We start from the raw sequence: 7,323 nt of genomic DNA, 5'->3' as shown, positions 1-7,323 counted from the left end.
CCAGCCCCACGTGGAAAACACCCACCACGGAGTCAAGCATCTGAGGCAGGTCGTCTGCCCAGGAAGGCAGCATGCTCACGCATCTTTCTCTTCAAAGGAACCATGTCTGAAATAACAGCAGAACAGGAGAGAGGCAGCCGCTAACTATAGAATTAACTGCCTCACAGAGATTTGGCACTTGGGACTGGGGACGGGAGGGAGCCGGCCAGGCACCCTCGAAATAGCACGTTCTGTTCCGAGCTTGCCCCCAGTGCAGACAGCACGTTGGCCCAGGTACAGCCGTCTGTTTCCATACAGTCTAGCAAGTCTGGAAAATAAACACACCACCCGAGCCACCCGCCTGGGAGGAACGGAGGAATCCGATTAAGCCATTTCCGTGGAGCGAAGCTGCTCAAACCAGGATAAAATGATTTGGAAGGTACAGTGTCAGGGCCGCTAAAACGCGTGGGGGGGGTGTGTGTGAACATTCATCGACTGCAAATTGGTTTTAAATGCTGTCTGCTCTTTAAGGAGATTCGGTTTATGAAGTTATCTTTGTGCCTGGGGAACATCCCCCAGCCCATCTCCCCCCAGACACGGGCGGGCAGAGCGCTGGGCGCACTCAGGCCTCTGGCTCCTGGGCAGGGCTTGTGTCTGGGCAGGCGAGGGCCAGCCCACAGCCCACCCCGAAGCCCGCGGGGCGTTTGGCACCACAGACGAGCACTGTCAGCAGTCAGTGTGGGGCCGAGCGGGGATGGAGGGCTCCGCCTGCCCCCCGCCCACCTCTCCCCTTCCCTCATCCTCTTTCCTTCACCCCACACCAGAGTCCCTGCTGGGTGTCAGCCTGTTCTGGGGACCTGCAGTGAACACAGAGACAAAACCTCTGCCCTCAGGAGGCTTACATTCAACAGGAGCACAGGCCAGAGATGAAACAAACCATAAAGTGGGCAGTGCTTCAGGCGGTGGTCACAGCTAAGCGGAACAGAGCAGGAGAGGACGGCGGGGACTGGTGTCCAGGAGCTTCTCAGAGAGTGACACTCCAGTGGAGGGAGGCGGGGAGCGAATGCTTAAATCACTGGACAGGAGACGCCAGGCAGAGACAGCAGCCGTGCAAAGGTCCTGAGGCAACTTCAGGGCCCAGAGTGCCCAGAGCCTGGGGAGGGGAGACAGCTGGAGCAGGAGGGGTGGGTGCCTTGTAAGACTGACCCCGGGAGGAGCAGGGGGGTGTCCCTTGGCTCACATTTCCCAGGATCACTTGGCTGCTGGGGGACTTGAGGGGCACAAGCCTGGAGGCCAAATGTCCAGGTTTTCCTCTGGCAACAACCACGAGAACCAAACTGGCAGAAGCCGCCTGCGGGTCCCCCGCCTTCCCCTCCCAACCTGGACCGTCCCCTCCCCTCCCTGCCCTGCGGTCAGCCCTGGACCATATCAGGTCCCAGAAAGCCTGTGTCCCCGCCTTATTCCTCCCTTAGCTCCTGCTTGCACCCTGGACGGCTGGGTCCTGCGTTTTCCTTCTGACCCGTTGTCTCTCCAGCACCTGTATGTGCGTGTATGTTTGTGTTCATATGTGCACGTTATGTACACACGCACACACACATACGCCTGTCCATGTGGTGTGTGTGGCTGATGGCCCTGGGTTTAAAAAGCAAAGGGCTTTTCTGAAACCTCCTGGTCAGTGACAGCAGCCCTTGGTGCCGCCTGGGGACAGCCCCAGTGGGACAGCGAGCCCCAGCTAGAGGGATGGCCTGCTCCCTGAGCCCCTGTGCGTCACATACTCTGGGAGCCCTGACAAGTGGAAGGAGAAGCGTCAGCATAAGGCAGAGGGGACCAGACGACCACAACACAGGTGGCCACAGGGCCACCTCTGGGCTCAAGGGTCCCGGCTGCAGGTCTGTGGGGAAGACGTGGTGGCCCAGGTTCCCACCTGGGGCAGAGGACAGTCACCTACAGGACCTGGAGCGCTGTCTGGTCCCTGGGAGCCGGGGCCACACCTGCCCTTGCCGGAACCCAGCACAGGACCTCCCGCTGTCGGTGACCACAAATGAAGGGGACCCACCCAGCGTGTCCACCCTGTGACAAGCCCCCGAGGAGCTTCCTCGTCTACAGAAAGTCCCTGGATCCTGGTGACAAAGGTGACAAATGTCAGTAGCAGCCTCATCTTCTTCCCCCAGGCACCTTCAGACTGATAGGTTTGGGTCGCCCCTGACGGACCCACAGCCCAGGAGTGGCCCTTCCCGAGGTCTGATTTTGGGAGCTGGCAGAAGCTTCTGAAGAAGACCCTAAGAAACCTCCCAGATAATATCTAACCTCAACCACCATCGCCGCCCTACCAAGCAGGAGTCCACCCAAGTGCAGCCTGGGGAGCCCGCCACCCAGGACAGGTCCTTCCAGAGCCTGGGAAAAGCTGCTCAATCCCAGAGCGGGGCCCCCACATCTCCAGGTAGTGAGCAGCCCCCGCCCCAGGCAGTGAGAGTGGGGTATGCAGGGTGGAGGGGCTGAAAGCCACCTGTGCTGAGCTAAGTCCCCTGTGAGACCAGGTCTCTGTGCTGGGGTGGGGTGGGGGCCTAAATCCCCCATGCAGCTCCCTGGGGGTGCCTGTGCATGGCACACGCTGAGGCCCTGGCCCCTTGCCCCTTAGCTGCGCCCACCCCCAGGCTGGGCTGGAGGTCTCAGACCTGTGGAGCACACTGGTCAGGAAGGAAAGAACAATAAGATTGCAGCACAGAGGAGACATCCCGCCCGCAGGGGGGATAATGCGATTGCAGCAATCCTGGAGGCTGGGGGTGGGGGTGGGAGTGGGGGGGGACAGGAAGCGACACAAACCTTCCACAGCCAGAACCAGGGGCAGGGCCGGGCTCCCGGATGGTAAATCAGAGCCTCTCTTGACGTAATTCTTTGGAAACAAGATTGTGAGATATGCAAAGCCTCCAGTGCTGATGTCGGACCCTCAGTGCAGAATTTAATCTCTTTCTCATTTTTTCCCTATGTGACCCACAGGGCGGACGGGGCGTAACACCGTCCAGGGTTACTGTTCTCCCGGGAGTGTCCTCAACTGGATTCCTTCAGCACACGCCGTCCAGAGGCCTCCCCTTGGGCACATGAGGGAGCTGTGACACACGGTTCAAGGTCCCTGCTCCAGGTGCCTGTCCCTCTGTGGCAGGGCGGTGAGGGAACCCGGCTGGCATCCCTCAGGCCTTCCTGGGACCAGAAGGAGCATGACCTGCAAAGTTGCTCAAAGCAAGGATGACTCAAGCAGGTAAGTTGCAAACCATCTTGGACCTCACGGCTGAGTGCCCACCCACCTGACTGGGGGCGACCACACATGATGCCAAACCCCGTGCCCCCTGCAAGTGACTCAGGCGTGGGCAGGACCACCCAGCCAGGGCCATTTCAGCTGCTGCAGGCCAGCTGGCACCAGTTCACAGGCCAGGTTCTGGGTGTTAGTAAGGCAAGGAAACAGCAGGCCTCTCTCTCTCTCTTTCTCACACGCACACTCATGCACACACATACGTGTGCACATCGCGCTCACACACACATATGTGCATGCGCATACCCACACACACACGTGCGTGCTCTTGCTCTGAGATGGGCACAGCGGTCTGGCCTGCGGACACGGCCTGTGGGGAGCTGGGCAGCTCTGCCCGCGCACCTGCGTCCTGGTCTCCTGCTTTTTGAGCGGATCTGCTGTCACCGCTGCTGCGAGCAGGGCCTGGGGCTGGCGGATCAGCTGCGCTCAGCGGCTGACCCCGTTCCCTCCCATGTGTTCCAGCCCTTCCGGATCCCATTAAGGATGCGGCAGGCTCATCCCCCAGAGACTCACAGGCCGGAGAGTTATTTCCGACCTCATTTCCATTTCCTGACAAAGAGAAGTGACATTTCTGAGTTTCGCCAACAGGTAAAACACCTGAGAAGGCCATGCCGGGCCTGTGCCAGACCCCCGGGAGCCTGAGCTGAGCGCAGCCGGGCTGAGCGGGCTCACAGGCTTCCCAGCCAGGCTCCCGGGAGGGGACAGCCGGCTCTCAAATCATCATGTCTCACCAACTCAAGGACGTCGGAAAGAAAGCTCTCCTTCCACCCACACACGTGCTGCCACGCCAACACACGTGTGCACGAGTGCACACACACACACACACACAGGCACACACACGCGCACACACATGAACACAAATACACACACACACACACACACATTCACACACGCACACACCTCACAGCTTTCCCTGATGGTATCAAAGGGGCCGACGCTGGCCGGTCAGACACCTCTGAGCCGAGAAGGACCTGTGGTGTGCAGCCTCTGGGCTCCTTGTGTCACATTACTTCTCGCCACAGCCCAGGGCCTGTGCTGTCACTGGCCGCTTCCACAGGTAGGGCACTGGGGCTGGGGCCTGCTCACATCCCCGGAAGGGGAGCAGCTGGGACCCGAGCCCCGCTGTCCGGACCACAGAGCCCGCCAACCCCCCCCCCCCCCATGCCTCACGTTGCCCTCGTGTTGGAGGAAGGCTCACAGGACGGGGCCACGCTCAGACACAAACACGCTCACCTACACGCTCAGACACAAACGCATCTGCCAGTATTTTGGTGAAACGGCAGTGAAGCCCCTTATTTAAAGGGAGTCCTTCCATCTCCATGTTTGTGTCACACGTAAATGTTTACACAATGGTACATGGAGAAGACTTGGGACCTTGTCTGCCAGACAGTGAGGCCTGGAGGGGTGAAGCAGGTGACCGAGGGCCTCCTGCCGGACCCCCGCCCCCGCCTCGTAAGCCCGAGTCCGGCCTCTGTTGGGCTTCAGCAGCCCGGACACCCGATGGAGTGGCCATTGTCCCTCAGCGATCAAGTCCATGTGGTGTGCGAGTCCTTCCCCCCTCAGCGTTCCCAGTGGCCGGACACAGTGGCCTCTGCAGTGTCTGTGGGTGGTGAGTAGCCTGAGTGGGTGACCAGGAGCAGTGGGCGGCCAGTCTCCCCTTGGTCTCAACACTGGAGCTGCTCTCCGCACGGCCACTTCGCCGCCCAATGGACTTTCTCGCGCCCACAGACTCGCCTGGTCCTGGGTCCCACCCCCTCACTTTTGGGAGCTGAGGGGGACCAGTATTTGCCCAAAACATGCCTTTCGAGATATTGATTCCCAGACGCAGGAAGAACCTTTGACCCCCGCCCTTACCTGCCTACAGGAATCCAGGTAGAAACACCTGCTCACAGGAGGGGGCGTCCCCTTAGCCTCAGAGCATGAACTAACTGGCCAGCAGGAGGGACCAGGCAGAGCCCGGGGCTGGACTCACCGCTGTGTCCCACTGTTTCTGGGTGTCCCAGCCAGAACCTGTTGACCGCACGTTTGCTCTTTCTCACCCACCTGTGAATGGCCCGCTTTCCCTTCGAAATCCCAGCCCTGCCTCCCTCTCCTTTGCCCAGAACAGCACATAAACATTAGCTGCCACAGCGTCCAGGGTCTCATGTGCTACGGCACCCCCGCGTGTACATCTGGGTCTCATGTGCTACGGCACCCCCGCGTGTACATGCGTGATAAACCCGACGTTTTCTCCTGTTACCCTGTCTCCTGTTAATTTGATTACTAGCCAGAAGAGCTTAGAAAGGGGGGAAGGGAGTTATTTTTGACCCCACAGGACACACCAGGCTGGGCTCACAAGTGGCTTTTCTCCAGTGTCTGCGTGTGTCACAGCCTTTGGGGGGCTGCCCTCCGTGGTCAGGAGCCCGCGGTGCCCAACTTCCCCTCCGCGTGTCCCCTTCCCTGGAGGTCTCCCTCACGCCCGCCCCACGGGCCACTCGGTGGGGCTGTTCATTTCCTGCCTGTGGGCTCGCTGTACGTGCCAAGCAGAAGGGCCTGTCCTGCCCGTGGCTGATGAGCCCAGACAGGCGCAAGTGTTGTGAGCACAGCGCATGACAGGATGAAGGGATAAGGCGATGGTGACTGAAGACGATGGACAGACCAGCGGCCCGGCTGCGTGGTTAAGGCACCGCCGTCTTAGCCCCCGGAACGCGAGCATCTAGGCTCCGGCGAGAGAGTTTTACTGTTTTTCGGTGACTCCCGCCCCCAGCATGTAATGGAAATACGTGCAAAGTGGGCTCTCGATAAATATTTGTGGAATGAAAGCATAAAAAGTTTTCCATTAAGTTATGTTTAATGAAAGTATTTTAATAGTATTGTAAATAAAACCGAAAATTCATTTTACTTTTTCCTTTCCTACATGGAAGGATGTAAGAATACTGCCTGGGAATAAATAGAAGAAAATAAAAGTGATGGGAATGCACTGTAATATCTTTCTTGGCCATATTTTGGGAAAGACATTACTTGAAATACTGGCAAAAGGAAAGTGTTTATTAACGACAAAGCAAACCTGGAAAGTTTTAGCAGGTTCCTTTTCTTTCAGATAAGCATCCAATTACGTAAATACATGTACTTTGTCCTTCAGAAATAAGGTGCGAAATAATAGAATACCAAATGCCCACATAAAACGCCATCTATTATGTTTAATTTTCCGTGTGGAGTAGAATACATTTTATGCCGTGAGGGATAAAGGTACCAAACTCTTGACTCTGTTCTTCCCCAAAAGTATCTACTTTGAAAATATGACTGTAAAAGACTGAGGACCAGGGCAGGACCACGACATGCGCTAGAGAACAGGTTCGGTCCTGTTAATTCCTCGATAAGAAGCATCGGCTGGGAAGGGAGTGAGGGAGTTTATTCCCGCTCTACAGGTGAGGGTCGGGGGGCGGCCAGGGGCCCAGGAACTTACCCAAAGTGCCACAGCTGGTGGGCGACAAACTGAAGATTCAAAGGGAAGACCGCGCGACAAACACCAAAGCCCCTGGTTTATGCGACTGCTCCGATAAAACCAAGAAGTAGCCCCCAGCGTCCCTGTCGTCCGGCTGTCCTCTCACTCCAGTGACTTGCCGCTGTAAGCTACGCTGATCCGTTAGTTGGCTTCTATGAGGAAGCTGTAAAGCAATCCCATAGAAGGAAGCTGGAAAAAGAGGAAAGGTAATATTTGGGATAGAAAAATCTCGATTCCATATATGGTATGTCAGTTTTTTTAAGTTCCCATAAAATTCCATCTGCTTTTGTTTTTGTTTCTAGAGGTAGACGAGTTGGTCACAAAGTTTATCAGGAAAAAAACAAAAACCAAAAACCAAAACTAGCCAAGAAAACCCTACAATAAAATGCAGTGGGTAGAGGGCTAACCTGTCAAATATTAAAACATATCACGAGTCCTCTAGAATTATAAGAGGAAGGTGTCAGCGCATGAGTAGACAGGCTAATGAAAGTGAACAGAAAGCCCAGAAACACACACAATTACACATGAAAATATCGTATGCAGTCAAGATAGC

The 7,323-nt window shown here is 56.7% G+C and overlaps 1 long non-coding RNA gene across 2 annotated transcripts; it reads left to right on the top strand.

Moving 5' to 3' along the window:
• Positions 1-333: 333 nt before the first annotated feature.
• LOC109396605 (uncharacterized) lies at positions 334-6,229 on the top strand. 2 transcript variants are annotated; one of them, XR_002126872.1, is made up of 4 exons: positions 334-418; positions 2,151-2,419; positions 2,977-3,235; positions 3,749-6,229. It is a non-coding gene; the product is annotated as an uncharacterized LOC109396605 (long non-coding RNA). The 2 variants fall into 2 exon arrangements; XR_002126873.1 differs by lacking the exon at positions 334-418 and adding an exon at positions 905-1,095.
• Positions 6,230-7,323: the final 1,094 nt, after the last annotated feature.

The sequence above is a fragment of the Hipposideros armiger genome, unplaced genomic scaffold (assembly GCF_001890085.2).
Source record: "Hipposideros armiger isolate ML-2016 unplaced genomic scaffold, ASM189008v1 scaffold_530, whole genome shotgun sequence".
Lineage (NCBI taxonomy): Eukaryota > Metazoa > Chordata > Mammalia > Chiroptera > Hipposideridae > Hipposideros > Hipposideros armiger.
The sequence above is the reverse complement of the archived record's forward strand: the minus strand, read 5'-3'. Positions and strand labels throughout refer to the sequence as shown.